Source organism: Lissotriton vulgaris, chromosome 5, assembly GCF_964263255.1.
Source record: "Lissotriton vulgaris chromosome 5, aLisVul1.2, whole genome shotgun sequence".
NCBI classification, from domain to species: Eukaryota; Metazoa; Chordata; class Amphibia; order Caudata; family Salamandridae; genus Lissotriton; species Lissotriton vulgaris.
The window spans coordinates 181,517,294-181,539,534 of NC_141693.1; the positions used below are offsets into that span (position 1 = coordinate 181,517,294).

The following is a 22,241-nucleotide window of genomic DNA, read 5'->3' on the forward strand; positions in this document are numbered from 1 at the left end:
ATAGCACCTTTCGATCCAGTCTGCTACCATCAGCAGTTCATCATCGTTCTCCGACATCTGAAATACCCATCCTCTCCCTCCTATCGTTCAATGTTTCTGACATGTTCAGAACCTGGCAGCAATACTAACACGTTCTCTTATGGATCCAGAGGAATCCATAACTCTACATATAAGAGTGTTCAACATTTTCCATTTCATGAGGTAGCCCACAGATAACAATTATCACTGCAGATAAGTAAAAAAAAAAGTCTGCATCCTATTTCCCTTACTTTTAAATTCAGTCATGACTGATGTACAAAATATTAAGCTTAAAATTGCCTGCTGCCCTGTCATGTTGTTATGAGATTTTGTGGAGCGCGCTTATCACATGAGGAGTATTCAGTCGCTGGAGTCGGTGAGTAGGCTGATTGTGTTCCTAGTTGAATAGCCAGGTCTTCGGTTTCTTACGGAATTCGAGAAGGGATGGGGAGGTCCTGATGTGGTGTGGAAGGTCATTCCAGGTTTTGGTGACGATGTAGGAAAAGAAGCGCCCTCCTGACTTGCTCCTGCAGAGGTTGGGTATTTGCATGAGGGGGAGTGAGAAGGAGTGCTGTTGCCTGGTGGGTTGGTGGAAGTTGAAAGGGTGGTTGAGGTAGGCAGGTCCGATGTTGTGGAGGGTTTTGAAATGTGTGAGTGAGCAGTATGAATTGGCATGCATTCTGGATTGGTAGCCAGTGTAGCTTTCTCAGTTGGGGCACAGTGTCTGTGTTGCAAGGGATGTTGAGGATAAGTCTGGTGGTGGCGTTCTGGGTGGTCTGGAGTCTTTGTACACTAAAATGCCAGTCTCCAAAATACCATTCGGTGACCCTAGCAAAACACTAAAGTAAAATGTCTGAGAAGAAGTTGAAGGGAAAGAAGGGATGTCGCCCAACATAAATAAGATATTGAATGTGTTTCTGGGATTAAAAACAGCTACGGACTACATGGTGATTAAGCAGCAGGAGACATAATCATAGAGTGGCTGGTGATAACACTGAGTCAGGTAAGGCCAGCTGTCAGGTGACGGCACATATTCAGGTGCAGCCCAGAAATTTGTCCAAGAACGTTTTCTTTTCGAATGAGGATTCATGCACCAGGCAGAGAATACTGCGGAATATTAGGAGTCTGGGTTCATTAAAAGCTTCTAATAGGTCTGATTCTTGATTACCTGGACAGTGGTCTATTATTAGTTTCTGTTCTGCCTTGTCATCTCTGGGCACCAGTCCACACTAAGCAAGAGTTTACCCTTCTTGAAATAAAGCTTCAGGTGTGAGCTACGGTGTGTTCTCAATGGCAAGAGGCATAGAGGGCCTTTCCTCTAGACCCCACTATCTGTTTGAAGGCCCTAGCAGTTTAATGAAGATACTGCTGCTCTTTCAAACTTTGTACTTTTGAAGGTAGAAACATTTGGAAAACAGTTCCGTTGAAGGTTTTGTCTATTGTCAAGCTTGCCTAGGGCTATACTGGTATCCATGAATCCCTTTCCCAATCTATCAAAGTCAGGATTTTGTTCCCAGGATGTTTACAGCTTCAGACATCTTATGGTTAGGATTGGGAGCTGTGAAACACAAATATAGCCCAGACCTTAGTGTCTGCCAAGGATTTCTGGTACCTTGGAAGTACCTAGAGTCATGGCACTTCAAATGTAGGTAGTCACATAGCAAGGGTGAAATGGTCCCTAATACAAGCAAGCAAAAAGTGCCCAGTTACTCCTAGTAGATAGCTTAAGATATACATATTTGGGTTCTGTGGGTTCACACCTCTTGGCACCAGTGTGACTGCCTTGTTACACTTATCATCCCTGCTTATTTCCAGAATGAGGTAGGATAAACTGAACCACATCCTGGAATCTACTGGTAGTGGTAAATATTTGGAAACATCAGTTGGATCCTTCTTGCCTTTGTAAGGAGCTACTGCTCTTATATGTTGATGGTATGGAACCAGCATCAGACAAGAGCCAATATTCACAGGTACCAAGCTTTGTCCAAGGACTGCTGGTTTCTGGATCTTCATAGAGCCTGGTGAATGTGAACGGCTCGATTGGAATAACCCTTCTAAACTCCTGGTGAAGGTCAAGGGCTGAATGGGAATGCCCCTTCTACACTCCTGGTGAAGGTCAAAGGCTGGATGGGAATACCCCTTCTACACTCCTGGTGAAGGTCAAAGGCTGGATGGGAATACCCCTTCTACACTCCTGGTGAAGGTCAAGAGCTGGACTTGCATACCCCCTCTATAACCTCACAGTACAAAGGAGGAAGTCAAGGAGTCTGTTTCAATGACCGGCTATGAGTAGATGGAGGGCAGAGGTGGCCTAGACATCCCACCTTTGACAGGGGAATTATTACAACATTTTCTAACAAATGTTCCTCGAAAAATGTAGTCTTTGGTGAATGCAGAGTTAGTATTCCCACCTGGCTAGCTTTTGCTCTGGCAGCTCACATGCGCTTGCCATGATATTTCCTATCCTGTCAGACCTGCCCCGTGGCTTCTCTGGTCTCTTTTTACCCCTGGAAGGTTGGGCTGCTGTACCTCAGGAGAGTCAGTCTGTCATATGTTGGTTGATGGATGCTCCTTGCAGCCAGGCAGGTCAAGAGAACTTTATCCTAGCTGGAGAGTGATGGGCACCCTTTAGGTCAACGCAGGTTTGATGGGTGAGTCATCTGCACAGTACAGACTGGAGGGGTCCTGTACTCATGTGCTTCTTTTGAGGAGATGGGTCCTGGTTCGTCTGTCAAATAAATTGGAGCCCAGTTCGGATTTCAAATGCCATATTCACCCAGGGCACAAAGGATTTTGATAGGTTCTTTCCCAACAGGAAAAGATCTTTAAAAAAACATCAAGCCAAACACGAGAAACACCATTCCTTTTTTCAGCACAGAAGTTTCTTCAGTTTCAACTGCCTCAGCAAGCATCACTTGAGCATGATTCCAGTTTTGTGCTGCAGCCTCTATGCACATATTCTGGTGGTGGAACTGCTGGGAAATGCATTCTATTTACACACTGGGTGATAAGACAGCGCCCTCAAGACAATGAAAACAGTTATACCTTCAGCTACACAAAAGACTATCACTCCACATGAAGTCGAGCAGAGCTACTTTCTTGAGGCATTTTACAGGGGTACTTTTGTGGCCCTAATAACCAACAGCAACTTAGGGCTTTATTTGGGATTAATTAAAGATGGGACTTGGGACTGTAGTGGTCACTTGTAGTTAGAGAGTGCAGTGTATAAAGCCAGTTTACCAAACTTGTAGGAAGAGATACACAAGGTGGAAAAGCTGTGCCCTGCAATTCTGGACTTTCACTTTTACAGAACAGAAGGGAAATTATATAACTTCAATGGTTGGCATAGGTTCTTCTCTTATTATTAACTGGAATAATGTACCAATGTTTGCTCTTGCCTTTTTGTGAATGCACGGAGCTGAGTTGCACGTGTTGTTAAGTTCGAATTAAAGAGGTAGTTTAATAAATAAATAAATCATGTGAGTCACAATAGGATCCTTTGGACTCACTTTGGACACATGCTGCCATCGCATTGGACCTCCTAGACACAGCAACCAATATCTGACAGCCCTCAAAAACACACATTTATATATAGTTTGTGCATATTTACACATTGCTCTCTAAAATATAAACTACTACTCTTATGAGGCTTTCAAGCCGTAGGTTCTTGTTTCTTCAACTTTCCAAAAACAGATCTATCATCCCCTGTGAGTTTTCAACATACACCCCTTCTCTTTGTAAAGATCCTCAAAATCCTGTTGGTGTTTCTATGCAATGCTCATATATACACGGACGTGCAGTGACGGGGATCTCCCAACTACACGCTATTACTCCATATACTCAAAAGACTGGTCTTCTGAGAGGGTCAAAAACTCAAAGACACATTCTATTGGAAGACACCCAAAAGCCACATACTCTTCTTTTCTGTAGGTTATCTTTTGTAAGAGTCCAGGCATGTTATATTTGGCCATTGTACATGCTTTGGAGCTCTCATATACTGTTAGATGTAACCCATACATTCTAGGCATGCCCTTTCTCTTTACACTTTGCATCCCTCATGTTACATCTCTTTACCTCTCTCCCACCTCTTTCCCATCAAAGCCATTTAATGGTAATAATTTCAACCTCGCAGAATGAAGGAGCCAGAGCATGCTGGATACGCCCCTGACTTTTAACAGCCTTTTAAAATATAGAGTTTAAGATTAAAGACCATTATACATAATTGGTTTAGCTACTGAATCTTTGTACTTTGGCTAAGCACAGAACCGATTACATCCACTGCAACTGGACTAGTTGCAGATGCTGTACCCCTTTTCCTGTTCATTAACTAATGGGAAACATGTTGAGCTGAGGACCAGCCTTCAGTCTATACCACCTGACCTCTTAGCAGTGATACTAGACTACATCTGTTCATGAAATGGAAAGCATGTCTGCAGGTCCCTCATTACAAGGGAGCATTCTCTATGGTAAATTTTCCACCTGCAGCTTCCAGGTCAATGCAGACACCTGCCTAAGACAGAATTACTTGGTCCATTTGGGGAAAACGTTTTATGGAAAATATGACATAAGGAGAAAACCATGCTTGTTCACCTGAAACGAATGTAACAATGCTACAATTAGTCAGGTCATAATTTTCCTAACTCCTTAAGCTCAATATTTCAGTGAATGGGAAGATTGTCTATAGTAAATAGAGTCACAATACAAATGTCATTTAAGGATCGCTGTGGGTTGCAAATTGTACTCTGCTATACACATATGCAACTTTTATATCCATATGTTTTGTCAACTTAGTTGTAGCAGGTTAAATTGTATGGATTTGATGAGGTCTGGTAGTGATCTGAAGTAAGTGTGGAAGAGGAGCGGTGTGATGATTAAGCTTGGAGTTGCGCCAGATTCTGTGTTGAATGGAGATAATGCAAAAGGGGAGAAGTAAGAAAAGTTCCAGTCTAGGATGGTTCTCTGGATCCCAGGTTCCCCTAGCCGAAAAGGTAGTGGTGGTGGATTGTGCCAAAAGCTGCAGAGAGGTCCATTAATAGAGGTGCAGCAATGCTAGTTCTATTCACTGTAGTCTTCATGTTATGCCAAACTGAGAGCAGGCTAGATGCAGTGCCTCTCATAGGCTGAGCCAAGTATTATGGTCTCTAAATATATTGTTTCCCAAGACGTTGGAGATCTGGAGAAGAGAGCTCTTTCAAGCACTTTCCCTAAGAACCATTCATTGGACATGATACTATAAATTGCTGGGTCTCTTGGATTTAGGTTCTTCTTCTTCTTGATAAGCGGTCTGGTGTAAGAGTTTTTGAGGTCAGAGAGGGGGTGGCTGAAGTTAGCTAATAGTTGACAATGGTTTTTACTGGGATGGCACCATCCATTGAGAGCAGGGTGTCCTGGAAGATTTGGGATGGAATGGGGTCCAAAGTTGAGCCTGCCAGGGCCCTTGCCTTCACCAGTCACTTGAAATGGACAGAGAGATGATTGAAGGTGGCCACATTCTGATGTCTACGTGGGGCTTAATCTTAATAATCATTATTAATCATGGTTTGCATAGACTGGAAGTTGTTTATCTTGCTTATGAGGTGTAGTTCCAGGTTCTCTACTTCTGAAACAATGTGTTCTTTGATGGTGTTACAAGAGGTTTGAGAGTGAGGCCTCTTGCTGATGGTGCTGTGTTTTTTTGGTAAGGTTGACTATAACTAAAATGAGATGGTGGTTTACTCCATAGAACATAGAACATTCCTCTTACTGTGAAGTATTCAGGGGGGAGGGGACTGCATACAAGATGTGTCCATCTGAGTGTATCGCTTAGGAGATAAGTTTGGAGAAACTGTGACCCTTCAAATTCACCATCAGTGGTTCTTGCGGGAGAGATGCGGGCAGTTGAACAAGGAGTTTAAGTCAACCAGGAATCACAGCTGGTTATGGCCTACACTGATGTCACCGTTTGCATCTAGGAAGACATCTGTTGATGCTTTGCTGTTCATCAGAGTTCTGTCTACACACAGAAATGACCTAGAGAAGGTAGGTAATGGTGAGCAGTAGGCGAGAATTCATTTGCACTCAGCACTAACAAAGTCTTGAAAAGCTGCTGCCTGTAAGGAGTCTTTGAAAGTGTGTGCCAGTCCCCTTTTAATCGTCCTTCTGCAACTGTGTTTGGGGTGTCCACGCCCAGGAGGGGCCCTGGTGCTGCTTTCCTCGCTTTCTTCATTTATTCCTCAGACTCTCAAACCAAATCTTCACACTAAGGCAGGTGAGGGATTCTGGAAGGCTCTCACTTTAAGAATACTGGCATTCCAGCAGGCAAAATAGGGTACCTCTGGTTGAATGATGTATTTGACTTAGAATCTTCCTGACTTAAAAGAGGGAGCTGCTGGAACTCCCAGTCAGTGTTGTCTGTATTCTTCTATGTATTCATTTTGTTTTTAAACCGATATGCTGCTTTCAAGAGGAAGAACACATCAAACACCAAGGAGTGATGTAACCGAGGTTGGGATGCAACTGGAGCAGTCGTATTGTAGTATTAGAAGCAGTTCATGACTTTGTCCTCAGCGAGCTTAAGCTCTGTTTGGGTAGATCTAAAGAGGCATCTTGTGTGCTAACAAGGTGAACATTGAGCCCATGCTCTTTTGATTAATATATAATCATTCCTTTTATGCATCATCTCAATGTTATTACTTTTGAATCATTCTTGTCTCAGGAAGCAACACTAACTCACTGATCATTTCAATTGCATTAATCAGTCATTTGATTATCCTGAAATGGAATTGCCTAAAAGATACCTGTAGGACTATGCCTATGATGTGGTCAGTGTCTACCTAATAAGAAGGTGCCCTCTAAGGAAAAAGATCTTTCTTTAACTGTCGACCGATGGCAACATTGACAAAATGAAAGCTACAGATAAGGGTTGAGGAATAATGAAGGAATGTATTTATTTATTTTTTCATTCTGAGGTTGCATGCCGTTGACAGGTATTTGGTGGCAAGCAGTACGTACAACCGTTCGAAGAATGCATGGTTTAGTATTGCATATACAGGTACATAGTTAATGTTTTATAGATTGTGTATCATATGAAAATAGCATGCTACTGCTATGCAGGGTGATTGGTAAGAGTGGCCCTGCCATTTGCAAACTGTTTGATAGGCTTTAGTGCACAGTCATATTTACACTGGTTTGCATATGCAAGGGTGACTTGCAGATCTCTTAGTAGCATATGTTACAGTTGTACACTCTCTGCACCTGAGGGAGTACCTCCAAAGTACTATGTAGTGATTATCATATTCTGCCTGAGTGACCATGCTGGTGGCTATCTTCCACAACATTTTCTGATGTCTGGGAGGGCAGCAGAATATTTTAATGTACACAGGTTTGTGTACCTGGAAAACAAGCACTGCTGTCTTACTCTCCCTCATTCCCTCACATTGATAAGTTTATTCCTTTAGACCTTGAGTACTTGTGTGCTGCGCAGCAGAACTTAGCTCTCCCTTGGGCTAGGGTGCTTCTCAAGAGTAAATTGGGGTGTATGCAGGATCCCCAGATTGCCTTACCATAAAGGAGTATCATGGTTTTGGGTGTTTATTTGTATTATTGATATGTTACTTTGCCCTGTGTTGAGGCTTGATGAGGAGTCTTTTTCTGACAGGCATAGAGGATCAGATCACCTGTGTATGGCCGGCTGCTAACCCTTGCACCTTCCAGAAATCCACAAGTTGCTGAGTCTTCTATGGTGCCTGCCGTGTCAGTCATGCCTGGAATGAACAGGGCTGAGCTAAGGGACTATTGCTGTCTCTCTCCTTGTTCTTGTACAGTCAGACAGAATGCAGTGTGAGAAAGGTTAAGAAGATGAACTCATTCAAACATTAGGAGTGGAAGTAATGATTACTTTATTGTTTGGGTAAAATAATTAAATCTCATGAGACTAACTGCTTAATGCACATTATGCATGCAAGGGCATTCAAGTCAAAGTCGCACATGGAGTAGACACATGTACAAAAGGCGCACAAGGTACCAGCTCCCAGTTATGTCTATACAGTTTCCATGATCATGCAGTGCGCAGTGCTAGCGCAGTGCATGGGGCTGTGGCACATATCCTGTTTCATGCTACCCGCAAACCATTTTCTGCTCATACTAAGTCTTGCATGAGAATACATTATGCCAACCCTATAGCCATTTTGTATCCTACATGCTTGTGTTCTATGAAAGAAAATCCTCAATCCATCTTGCTTTTATGGATCTCTCAAGTGCATTCGACACTGTGTGTCGTAGTAAGTTGTGGCAAATGATGGAGGTCATGGGTTTTGAGGAACCCCTGGTCACTCTGCTTCGCAGACTTCACGAATCTACTACTGTGGCCATAAGGTTTGGGCCAGGGGGAGAGAAAACCAAGTCCATTCCCTCGACCGAGGGCGTCCGACAAGGATGCATATTAGCTCCTTTTTTATTTCTTGTATACACTAATGGCTTGGAAAAATACTTATTGGACAACTGTCACGATTTTCCAAAAGTCAACGGCAGAAGCATTCCAATGCTTTCCTATGCCGATGATACGGTACTCATGACACTTACAGCAAACAGTATGCAGTACTGCCTTGATGCCTTTCACAAATTTATGTTGGACCTAGACCTTAAAGTAAATTTTGCTAAGTCCTTTATCATGGTCTGTGGCCCTAAGGGCACCAAGAGCAGAAAGTTTGTAGTAAGCAACTCCGTCATTGACAAGGTTGAAAATTTTAATTACTTGGGAAACCTTTTTAATCATAAACTAAGTTGGGCACCGCTAATGAAGACACGAGTTCAGAGTGCTAGTCGCTCAATAGAGGGACTGTTCCACTTCTGTGGCAAATTAGGCCAAAAACCTATTACACATTTAAAAACTCTGTACAAAGCTAAATGTCTGTCGATTGCTACCTACGGGGCAGGGGTTTGGGGGACAGATAGCCCCGACACGGTACAGATCATGGAAAATAAATTTTTAAAACGTGTCTTGGCCATCCCATCAGGCTCCCCAAACAGATTTGCCCACAATGAATTAGGTTTAAGATATGTGAGTGACACAATTCGTCTTTCGCCTTTATTGCTATGGGGCAAAATATGGCTATCGGAGGATCTGCAGCTCACTAAAGACATCCTCCAGGACTGTCTAAAATTGTCAAATATGAATCAAATCCCCTGGTTATCTTATGTAAACGAAATGTTCCATAAAATAGGCTTGGGTGATACCTTTGACAATCCTGAAAATATACAGGGAGATATTAAAAATGTAATTAAATCGAATTACTGGAAATCTTCGATTGTAAACTCCATGGACAGCCCCTATGCCCCTAAGGCTGCCTTACAGCACCAGTTTTATCTGACCTTCACAAATCATGTACAATGGCGCTTTTATTTGACAAGATTTAGGCTACACACTTTGCATTTTCTTTTTGCATTTCCCATACAGAGGGGCTGGTGCGAGGAACTCCCTCCTTGCACCTGTAATAACAAAGATAGCCAAAACACAATGCATCTTGTTCTTTTTTGTTCCTTATACAAAGACCCGAGAATCAGGTTTATTAAACCGATTCTCAAGGAAAAACAACTACGCCATTATAAAGAGGGTTATGATTTCCTACTATCTCTGTCATCCCCTGCAGTCTGTTGTGCAATGTTGAATTTTATACGAGTGTCACTCCTGATTAGGAAACGGTATGGCTAAATTTTGCCTCAAGAATCAGACCACTTGATATGTACACTTTATATTTCTGCATCGTGATCTTCTCTACTACCTACTTTTACTTGTTTTTAAAACACCCTAGCTCAATGAATTATGTACCACCCAGAAATGATTAACTGAATGTAATAATATGGTTTTGTGACTTTACCTGCCAAAGAATTTTATAGTGCCATAAACTGTAAAAATTGTCTTTCAAAATGAATTTTTAACTGTGTTTGCAAATGTATTTCTACTTTTATGATTCTCTGTATTGAATCGAATAAAGTTTTGAAATGATGGATGCTTGTGTTCTATTAGTAGGGCACAATGTTATGGTGATTGTCAGCTAAACCTTCTTTACTTCGGACGTGGTGGAACCGGCTGTAGTCAACAATGGGCAACAAGGAATAGGTAGACCCCTAGGCTGTCTCATACTATTGGGGCTAGAGAAGCTGATGGATAACTAGATTTGCAGCCAATGGGCTGATAAAGGTTTACTGGAAGGGTGGACTGCTCTACAGTGATGCACGGATTTGGCTTTCAATACAATTGTTGCCTAGAAGTATGTCAATTTCCTACAGAGAGCCTCTGGAGGTTTGCACATTAATTAGCAGGATACTTAGGTATGATTAAAATGAAGCTCTGACTGTCACACACTTTTGGACAGGGAAAAACAATGCAAGACATGGTAGGGTGTCAACTCAACAAAAGGGGAGAAAAGAAAATGATGGTCATGCCCATGGTATGGTACCAGTATCTGCAGCGGGCATAATCTTCGACAAGGTAAAAATATTAATGTAAATTTACTTCCATGGTTTCAGAGAACAAATGCATCCTCATTGCAATAAATGATGCTATCAGATACCCCCAGGTAAGATCAGTCAGTGAATAATGGGCCATGCTGTAACAAAGAACTTTAAATGGCCAATAATTGGATGAAGTTCACCTTCAAACTAGTGTCAACCTTACATCTATTACACAGGACCTACGGGGGAAATTACCTGGTGGAACTAAAGGTGCTGTACCAGCGTCCATTTACGTGATGGCTGAAGGCTTCAACCAGACTTAAAACCATGTAGACAATGCTGAAGGAGAAGGTCCAGAGGAAAAGTCATATGCTTCTTCCTTGCCTAATTTGTGCATAAGAGACCAAACAACTACTATGATCCAGGCTTGCTCCTTCAAACCTTTACTACGCCGCAGGTTGAAATGAGCCATATATTTGAATAAAGAGATTTGTAAGACAACCCAAGAACCCTCTCAATAAGGTTAGAGAGCAAGTGTTTAAAAGGATGATTACATTTTAATAATTTGAAATGTAAAATATTCGTTTTTACATGAAGCATCTGTTATATGTGTATTATTTTCTGTTAGAACTGACAAGTGTATATTTTAAGTGATGATGCGCATGATGTAAAAAAGACTTTGCATGTGCAAAGTTATTGCAAGTAACTTAGTGAATACAAAGTCGTAATTTGCAGCGGAAAAATTGTTACAAACACGAACAAACATTGGCAATTCTAACAGGTCCGGCTTGTGAGTGAAAGTACTTTTTGTGTCATTGATTGCTTAAGGCAGTCACATCGTCTTAGGCATGCACACTGTCCCTCACAACTTATACCAGGCAAATTAAAAGAATAGAAATAGAAAAAAAACATGCTGCCGTCTAAACACAGCGGCCATATCCTTGCAATAAAAAAACTAAACATAGCAGTGAGAGTCCGTCTTGTAGAGGTATTGTACACAAGTCTAATGTTGTTTTAAAGTTCCAGCATGGTTGCTATGTTTATAACCAATGTGTTGACCATCTTTGAATGGTAAAATAATAATACACTATGGACAACAGCATTCCAGAATGATCACCTGGTTTAGAGGAGGTGGACCCGAGCGATGGAGCACACTGCAGATGAAATGAGCGGCAAACTAGAGATCTGTTAGTACTGCGTATAAAACTGTGGTGTCCTCTTAAGAAAATAAAAATAAGCGAAGCAAAGAAGTGAAAGGTGAACAGAATATGGCGCATTACATTGCCATGTATTGCATTGCATGCTTTTACAACGAGGTCGTTACGACGACCGCGTTGTTAACACGCAATGCATTTACATCGCAAGTCGTTACACCGACTTCCACTAGGGGGTGCGCTGGACTAAGGAATAGTATTAATTACTATTCCTACGCCAGTTTGTGCAACAGTAGGGAAGGTGTTGGAATTAATTTCCAATACCTCAACACCCCCTGGTGCAAGTAGTTGAAATGACTTGCGATGTAAATGCATCGCGTACTAGCAATGCGGTCGTTGTAATGACTGCGTTGTAATAGTAGCGCGATGTAATGACATTGTTGTAAACGCTGTTTACCAGGGGAACTATTTAAGTAAAACATGTAAAACAACCAGCCCTGACACTGAAGTGCACTTATTTTAATGGATGTGCACATGTGATTAGTATATGCTGCCATTTAGAGGGCATGATAGCAACTGACTGATGGGAACAGAACCATTACACCATGTAGTACTCTGTCATGGATGGAAACTGAGTGTGAATGACCCTTTGACAGACCAGTTACAGAAGAAGCCTGACCCAAAAGCCCTGTGGTTTCTCAGAAGGGGTAATCAACACAGAACTTCTTCACAACAAAAGTAATCTGTGAGATTTCATGCAGCAACATGCCTATCTAGGCGCTTTAAAGCACAATAATACCCCTCTACTCTAAAATACCTATTAACTTTAACATATGCTTTCCACAATCAAAATGTCAATCCTACTGCATTTATCCTAACATTTCATTATAAACAATCAGACTGAAAACTTGTATGACTGGCTTATCACCATAACCTACTCAGCCATACTTGTTGATCATAAGCTTTCCCACAAGGCATGCATTAGGTATGCTGTAATAAAATTACAAATATGTACAAAGTTACAGGTGTCAAAAGTCTAATAAGGCACATCACAGTGCAAGTCCCCTATCCCCATAATTTGTTCGGATGGGTCACCAACACTAACACTACAGCCTACTACGAAGAGAAAATCTTTGTGCTATAATACCTGTCTACAGACTTTAGCAGAGTGTAATAACAATCCTTTCAACACATGCTTTTCACAATAAGTAGATCAGGCCTACTGGCTTTGTCATCATGTTTTAAACTAAACTGATCAAACCTATGGAATCTCGCATGACTTTTACAATGAACCGATAAGGCCCATAGCCTTTACGCTGAGGTTTGTAATCCTTTACACTGGATGCTGTAATAACCTCTACCTAATGGCAGGGCAAGCGACTGTGCAGACTCCTACATGTACAAGCTGTGACAGCTCGTCCTTGCACTTGGCCAGACAAATTCCACCAATGACTCCTTCGAAGAGCAATGCAACAACCTCATATTGCACAGACAGCAACACTCTCAACAGGCTGTTTCATTCATCCACTGAGGTTGTCTTGGAAGGAGATACAACTCTACCCTCCTGCCCACTCGGTGGGCTTCTTCTACTACTTGTTCCCTGTGCTTGTACATAGAGTATAGTGTGACAGCCCTTCTAGGGTGCCTGCATAAAACCGACCCCCAGCTCCAGTTCAGAAGGGCAATTACAACATGTACTTTACCCATGAATACTAACAGTCTACGTTATTCAGATAGTTCTTACTACTCGGTGGGTTTAAATGAACATAACAACTTACCATAATGTAGCATAACATAATACTAATGCATCACAAGGCATTGCTTGGTGACATGGCTGAGTCGGCGATGCGGTGAGCGCAAGATAAGTGTTTTTCCTTTTTTATTATTTAAGTTTCCCTCGTCGTCTGTCGAGTCCACACACCCTGCCCCCCCCCCCCACCCCCCACCTTCCTTTCCTACCTGCACAGGCCCTACCTGGTTATCAGCCCCTAATGTACATGTACATACACGTCCTGCTGTCACTCCGCAATGACCCCCGCCCCCACAACAAGCACCAAATGTTGTTTCCGCCCAGGGTGCTATCCCGGTCAATCGGATTAGGGCAGGCCCTGCCTACACTTCAACCATTACCACAGAGTCCATACATAACACTCTTGCACACTAAAAGCCACCCTGAAGTACACACAGAACATAGACTCTTGTCTAAATCCAACGGCCTTCTAGTGGCCTCTACCATAACATGATTTGATGGCAATTTCTTCACCTCTTTAGGGCCTCATTCATATGGATCACAGAATTCGCTTAAAAATAGAGTGGAGGAAAAAGAGAGGGTTTGTTTCATCATACACCCCTGACCTGACCTACAAATACATTTCAAACATCTTGTAGTCTTCATTCAAGCATGCAGCCACCCCAACACCTCTTTAATTGTAGTAGTTTACACACAATCTCCCCAAAACCCTCTGGTTACAAACCAGCTTTTTCAAAGGATTCCTTAACATGATTCTCCAGGTACAGGCCAAAGCCAATACCATTCTGATTGTGGGAGACTGCAATCTGTGTGCTGACAGTCAAGATTCAGAATCTGCTACTGTTGTAATGAGAATGTCGGACCTCTGTTCATCTCTCGACTTCAATCAAGGGCGGCTGGTGTTAATGGGCAAAGTGTGTGTCGCCCTCCAACCCTGAGGAAAAAGCAACAAGAAGAAGAGAAACACAGAGCTACTGAAAGAAATAGCTAAATGGCTGCTTACTGCTCGGTAGTAAAATGGGCTAATAATCCATTTGAGCAGAGGAGAGTCGCCCCACAGCTGAAGAATAAAATGGTAATATGGTTAATGTATTAGTTTTATTTTTCAGCAACCAATCCTGAACAGTCAGGACAGGGCGGGGCCAACGCTGCGGAGTGGCAGCAGCAGAGAGCTATGCACTTCAAAATGTGCATGTCTCTTTGGAGGGCCGTCTTGTGCTGGCCAGCCAGACATGCGCATTTTAAAGTTTTCTATCCTAGCTGTCATAGACAGCTGGGTTAGAGAAAGCGCAGGCCTCCGGTGCTCTTAGGAGCACTGGGAGGGAGCGCTCTATCCAATCCTGGTGCTGCTTTCATGCTGTGAGAGCAACGCCAGGATTAGGTAGTCCAGTTTCCTGCATCGTGAACTTCCATGAGGAGAGAAGACACCCGACGAAGGAGGGCGTCGCGCTGCAAAACAAGGTAAGTTTATTTTAATTATTTATTTATTTTATTCCACCCTCCCCCACCCCAGCTCACCACCCTTGGTACACGCAAGCCACCACTGCGCAGAATCTGTGTGTTTTTTAATTGGGTGCGAGGGTTCAGAATTTAGGCGTGGCCTGCTGCATGTGTGCTGGGCCAGGCGAAGTTCTTCTTTGCCCTGAATGCAGAAACTAGAGCAGTGGCGTCACGGTGGAAGGAGTGTCTGAAATACAAAGACATACACATAGGGTTGCTTTTGGGCGCTTAAACAATGGCCCTGGGAGGCGCTTACTGATGTTCATTCATTTAAGTGGCTGGTGGCTGGGCAGGCTGATAGGAACAATAATACAAGCAGGTGGCAACATATACCTTATCATCAGGAGAGGGTGGGCTGTAAGATGAATCGAGCTGCTCTTCAAGAAAGCTCCGATACCAGCAGGTGTGTTTTCACCTCTTTTGGAATGAAAGAGTTATAGAGCTGCTGCTGCTGCTTCACAGTGCCCCAGTGCCTCCCTCTTTTCATTTTTTTCAGCATTAGGCTACTGGCAGGCAGTAGACTGGGCACACAAGACTAGACGAATTAAAATCCACTGTGGCAAACAAAAGTAGACAGGCTGACACACACTGGTCGTTTTACGGTCCACTTGTTTAATGTGCCCATGAACAGAAAAGTATTCCAGCTGACAGCGTCCAGGTCAGCAGCAAAATCAACAGAACAGTTCATCATTGCCAACCTGAAAATACTAGCAGCTCGAAGAACCTCCAATACAGCAAGGAAGCAAGACACAGGCAGGCATTGGAGTATCTTCCATTGGTGCAGCAGGTGTAGTGGCACTGGGTCTCAGAAGCCTGGAGAGCCTACTGAACTCTGATTATTACTGTGTTTTATGGCTGAAACAGAAGTCGGGAGAACCACTTCCAAACTTGCACTAGTGCCAGTGACATACTGGCTACACTACTACTGTCAGGCTGCTTTTGTACACCTGGTCTAAGTAAACTGCAGCAACCAGCGTCACCGTTGACACCTTGTTCTCTTCCCCTGCAGCGTCCAGTGGACATCGACGCTGCAGTGAGATTGGCAGGTTTGGCCACACTTTCTACAGGAGGCAGGACGAACCTATCCTGGTGGCAGAGGACTTCATAGACTCTTATGTGATGCACTTATTGAAGTGCATGAACCTAGCATTCGGATAAAGACACCTGTGCATACACTGGAGATGGGGAGGCAGGCAGAGGAGGCAGAAAGAGCAATGTGCCAGGGAGCATGCGCCTCTCAAATGATCCTTCTGTGAGTGTCTCTGTGCAGTGTGCACCTCTTGTTCAATCGTTCCTAATTTATGTGTGAGTACTTTTCCCCCTTTTCAAGGTACTGCACATGCTACATGGTCATGGACCTTTAACAACAGCTCCACCATATACTAATTGTCTGCCTGCTTTATTCCACAGGTGCAGAGGGAGGTGGAAGCGGCCTCTAAGCAGGGATAAGACGAGCGAAGCAGAAGCATATGAACATGGCTCCTAAGAAAGAAAGTGTAGTGTGTAAAGTGTAACAAGAGTGTGAGGATAGTACATGGATGGCAAGCGAATGTTTCCATTCTTCTTGCGTAGCAGAAGTGCACATGTATGGTCCTTAGAAAGCAAGAGTGTAAGGCAATCATGTCAGAAGTGTGAGGTTGATTGACAGGTGTGTGGCAAGAGTGTATTTTCATGGCACAAATGGCAAAGGAGCTCTTATACAGCGTAAAGGACAACGTTGTCTGAAGTGTGTGTGCATGTGTTACATGCATAACAAGAGACTGTGTTGATGGCACACGTGTAGTAGACGTTTGTGTGTGGGACACACGAGAACCAGGATTCTTTGCAGGGTTCAAAGGCAGAAGGGGGGCATGTGTATATCACAAGTAGGAAGTATTCAAGGGAAAAGAAGCTGCTGTAGTTGTCTGTGCACTCCTTTTTTTACCATCCCTTCAGATTCTCTTGTAGGTGCCTCTGCCTCACCTGCTCTCATGAGATGCCTAATTGGGTTTCCGTGCCTCCAACACTGAATCCCCCACCCTACACAATCCGCCGCCCCCACACACCTTTTTATGCTTGGGTTCACATGCTGCACTTGCTCGTGAAATATACTTGGGTATAACATTTCCGCCCCACCAATTTTATAATCCATCACTAGCGTCAATATGAAGGTAGTGGCACAATGGGTCATACGCTCAACCCCATATTCAACCATAACTAAAAGACATCTCCCCTGATAATGCTACTGGAACCCTGATATACCATTACTACTTTCTCGCCAACCTGGAGTTTAAATCATCACACCTAATAGTCATAGTAAAACCCTCTCCTCGATTCTGTCCAAATAAGTCAGAAGCTTAATCAAGGAGGAATTTAAGACAACTTACAATGTAGTTAAAATCAACATCTCCAATTCAACAGACCCTGAATCCTTGCAAGTTAATATCCATCAAAACCTATCCTCTGCCTTTGCAATGTTAGCTTCACTCAAAAGCAGAAAACCCAAGATGGGTATCACAGCACATTACAAGTGCTTCAACATAGCAGTGTTTAAGTGCGCTAATTCCAAGCTGGAATGAAAGTGGTGTAAGTCTCACACCACAGGTGACAAAGGCCAGTAAATAATAATTAGGAAAGGTTACAAGTCATCAAAAAAGAAAACAATACTTACTACGCACAGTGCATCCTTTAGGCCCCCAATGAAAATCTTTAAGATCTGACACGAGTTTTAAGACCCAGAGGCTCTGAGACGAGACCCTTGCGCATGTCAACAGTACTTTGAAGAACTTTGGGGCACATGCATCAAGGTATTTTGCGATCCCAAATAGTGCGATTTGCAAAAATCGTCTGTTTCCGATCTCAAAATGGCCTTTTGCAATGCATGAAAGTTTTTCGGATTCGCAATTTAGGTAATCGCAATTTAGGCAATGCAAGACAATTCCCACCTATGGGCCTTGAGGCCCATAGGAAACAATGGAGTCGCAAATGCAAATAGCGATTCCCTAATTGCGTTTGCGATTCTTAAGGAATCGCTATTAGAGAATCGCATTTTGCAGCCTGTTTTGATGCATTGCATTTTGTGCTTACCAAATAACGATTTCTTAAATAGCGTTATTTGGCAATCGCAAAATGCAACTTTAATGCATGTGCCCCTTTGTGATTTTTTACGCCAAAAAATCCTGTATGCCTTCTCCAACTCAGAAGCCATTGTGCCGACCTTCAGTTCCTGTCACAGCTGTTTCAAGAGGCTTTCACCTCATTCTAGCCCATGAAGCCTGATGGGTTATTGAGACAGGACAAAAAGATAGAAGTATCCAATGCGCCTATGGACCTCTGATCATTAGATTGCTTTAAATAGTTTCATTGCAGTGGATAAATATGCAAATAACTCTTATCTAATCTGCTGTTGTTCCAGGCACTCTGAAACATGCTGCCATCACCTGCCTCCTAATGAAAGCCCTCATGCAGCCTCAAAGACTTTGGCTAACTACTGGGCCATCTTTATCCTACACTTCATTGTCAAAGGGAGACGGCGAAGCAGCGATACATGGAACTGAGTCGTTTTCTCTACAACCACCAGTCAGTATTCACAACTGTAATGGGAAATGGAACATACTTCCTTCGCATCAGGAAGGAGTTCTTTCTTTTCAGGAGTGAGGATAGAAAAACACAGCTCTTATTTTCCTCGACCTATCCTCTGCTTATGACACTGTCAAGCATGCTATGGCTGCAAAATTATAAATGTACACGTTCTCACGTAAATACAACCATTCCTCATCGACTGCAGTCAAAACGTCAGAGAAGAGTATGTTGAATCATGTATACTCACTCTTGCTTCAGCCCTCTTGTGTCTGCTGTTCAATGTCTATGTATGTCCTTTAGCACAGCTATTGGGCGAGCAACACACAAACTTTCGAATGCACACAGATGATACCCATGTACAACTAGACAACTCAGCTCACAAATCATCTTACATTACCTCGTGCTTGAACCAAGTTCACTTCTGGACGGAGAGCTTTCTCTCCACGAACACGGCCAAAACTGCAATACTACACATTTTTTTTTCAAATCTATATAAATTCGTCATTATTGAGCACACCTGTGTATAGATTTTTTAAAATATATATTTTATTAATTTTGAGTGTCATGATATACATATACATCGCATTGTATAAATGTTTCTGCAATTATATAACTGTTTGTGCATTTGTAATTATCATTGCGCATATTGCTAACATTCTATATTCCAAAGCATGGTCCTTGACACTTGTAACGCAACAACTGAAATAACCCCCCATCCCTCCACATGAACCCTTATGGAATTGTAAATAGCTTGTACAAAAATACAACATATTCAAGCAAAGTTTGGTCGAGCAGCAACCTCCTTGCATGGGAAATATCCCTTACATGTGCAATTATCACGTCTTGGACGCCTCCTGCATAGTCTCAGTATATGATGGCAGGACCTTGTAGCATCCCTGCGCCTGCTATATCTCCTTTACAATTCTTTTGCTATAAACTCTTCCAGTATCGTGTGATAGGGTTTTTGCATAATCCTCTATTTTCTTCCCTCGTAAGCTCAGCGCTCTCTGCTTTGCCCCATCTCACCACCTCACTATAGCACTTCGCCACTAGCGGCGCAGTAGTGGCTTTCCAGCATTTAGTTATTGTACGTTTGGCTAGAATTAGCGCTAAATTGACAAATCTGTTTGTGGGATTGCCACTTTGTGTTTTATACCCAATCCCAGGAGAGAATGCTCAGCTAATACACCCCACCTCCCCGGGGCCACCTCCTGTAGGACTTCGTGCACTTCCATCCAGTAGTGTTGTAAGCGTGGACATGTCCATAGCATTTGCCGCAGGTCAGCATTAGGGCTCTTGCATCTTGGGCATACATCCGACGTGTTCAGGAACATTGCGTGCAGCCTGCGGGGGTCAAGTACGCTCGATGCGCAATCATAAGTTGAATACATTTAAACTTCGAATTGTGCAACACCTTCCTCGGATATTCCAAAATAGTATTCCATTCCTTATCAGTAAATACCCTGTTCAAGTCCGCCGACCACTTATCTCGGAGCGCCTGTAGTGGTACTCCAGCATGTGACCTAATACCCTGGTATAGCCATCTAGTCAAAAGGCTGCCGTTCCCCATTAAGTATTGTAAATGTACCATTGCGTGTGTTGGGGGTTCATTACCAGTAGGAGCCCATGTGTTCCTGATATAGCGTGTTATGATTGCGTGTAAGAGGAACAGGGTGTTCGGTACTCTTCTCTCTCCAACAAAGGTATCATGATTCATCAGCATGTTGTCTACAAACAACATTCCTATAGAATCTACCCCCGTCTCAGCCCATACAGAAATTTTTCTTTGCGAAACTGAAATAGTTATACCAAGTAATGGTATATTAAGTGCATTTGGGGTACGTTTCTTCGTGTAAGCTAGTTCCCTCTTCCAGTATATTATTGCCACTTTCAGTAATGGGGAGGTGGATGGCGCAGTCACTCCACCAGGTAACAGCAGCACATGCAGGATGCCCCTATTCCATTCTCCCTGCGACATGTCTATTTCCTGGAGGCTATGCCCTTCAATCCAATATGACAACCGCTGTAGTTGACCTGCATAGCAATATGCCCTAAAATCTGGAGCGCCCATACCCCCACCTCTACTAGCCAGGTGCACTTTGGACAGTCCTATTCTGCACCGATCCGTTCCCGAATCAGCTCCACCAACAATGTATCCAGCATCGTAAACACGTTCATTGGAATCACAAGTGGTGAATTAATGAAATAGTAAAGTAACCGTGGAAGCATCACCATTTTGGCAATGGTCACCCTACCGGCCACCAAAAGGGGGAGGGACGTCCAGAACTTTAGTTGGGCTCTGAGTGAATTTATCGCACAGGTTATATTGCCATCTATGATGTCTACTGGTTCCCTATATACGTTAATGCCCAGGTATTTAAATGTATTCGGCGCTAGTTGAAATGACCATGGACCAAATTGTATTGGGTCCAATACTACACATAAGAGGAACTGGGCACAACTCATTACCTTCAACTATCCCACAAGTCTTTGAACTCCTCCCTCCACCTATCATCTTCCCAAAAATGAAGAATTCTAACTCATATCTTCCTTCACAACTCAGGTCAACGCAGAAGCTGAGGGTCCAAATCAACAGCTCTCCTGGCTCTGCACAATTCTACCACTGCTCCATACCGATCACCAGGTGCAGCTGACAAGAGTTTGGCCATCAGAATCACACAAAAAGACTAGGGGGGAGAGGATAAGAATCCCTCTTCGGCCTCCCGCTCAGTAACTTAAACACACAAATAGAAGAGGGATGATAACTTTGCGTGGTGGTGAATGAGTGTAGGGGAAATACATCAAGTTAATAAGACTGCTCTCACACACAGCAGGCTGTGTCGTGCTTCATTATAAGGCTGCTAACTCACCTCCGCGCAAACCAACACTGGAGGTGGAGCAAAAGGAAGGGGGAAGACAATACAACATACAGTGTAGGATCACAAGTGAGAAAAATGTGCAGAGAAAGTGGTATAAAACGGGTATCAGGGAGTCCTTGTTATAATTTTAATGTTAGGCACCCTGTCCAGATCTAAAACAAAAAGAATGTGGATGCTGGGTAGGGGAGCATATAATGAGACGCCCACCCCCCCACTCTGCAAAAGCATCGACTTATTTCAGCCGGCAAAATTACTACCCCGGGTTTCTTCAAGACTCTCAAAACTGTGATCCCTAGGTGCTTACCCTACCTCCTTTAAATCCAGGAATGATGGGGAAGTCACCTTGCCGAGTCAGTGCTCGGTTGAAAAGTAGTAGAGCCCCTTGCTCTTGGAGAGGAACCGGGTTTATTAAAATTCTAAACTCGAACTGGCGGGGGAGTGAGAACAGCTCCCTGTGATCACACTTGTCTGCAAGGTCAGCTGTCGCTCAACATAGTTTGTCTCTCCCTGGTCCGCATAGTTTTATTAACTTGGTGTATTTCCCCTACACTCATTCACCACCACGTAGAGTTATCATTCCTCTTCTATTTGTGTGTTTAAGAGTTTGGCCATGGCATGTCTGTACTACTGTAACATTGTTAAAATTAGGTTCCCCAAAACATCCATTACTACACTTCAAAAGCTAGAGACCTAGGAGCCAGATGTACTAATATCTGGTCGCAAAATAGTAGGCACAAATTGTGACCAGTATATTTGAGGGTAAACAGACATCTGGCCACGTTAGTTATGTCGACAGCCATTTCATCACCTGCACTGCAACACATAATAAAGCAGCTCTGCAGTTGTAGGTGGCAAAATGCCTGTGGGCAAAGTGGAGAGGTTTTGAACATAGCCCTTCTTAGGGGATTTCTCTAAAACTTCTTGCTTTTTTTTCTCCTGGTTTTTGCT

The 22,241-nt window shown here is 43.1% G+C and overlaps 1 protein-coding gene across 2 annotated transcripts in view; it reads right to left on the reverse strand.

The window, feature by feature from the left end:
* STXBP1 (syntaxin binding protein 1) overlaps window positions 1-22,241 on the reverse strand; it is a 273,418-nt gene that overhangs the window by 156,654 nt on the left and 94,523 nt on the right. The window lies entirely within an intron of this gene.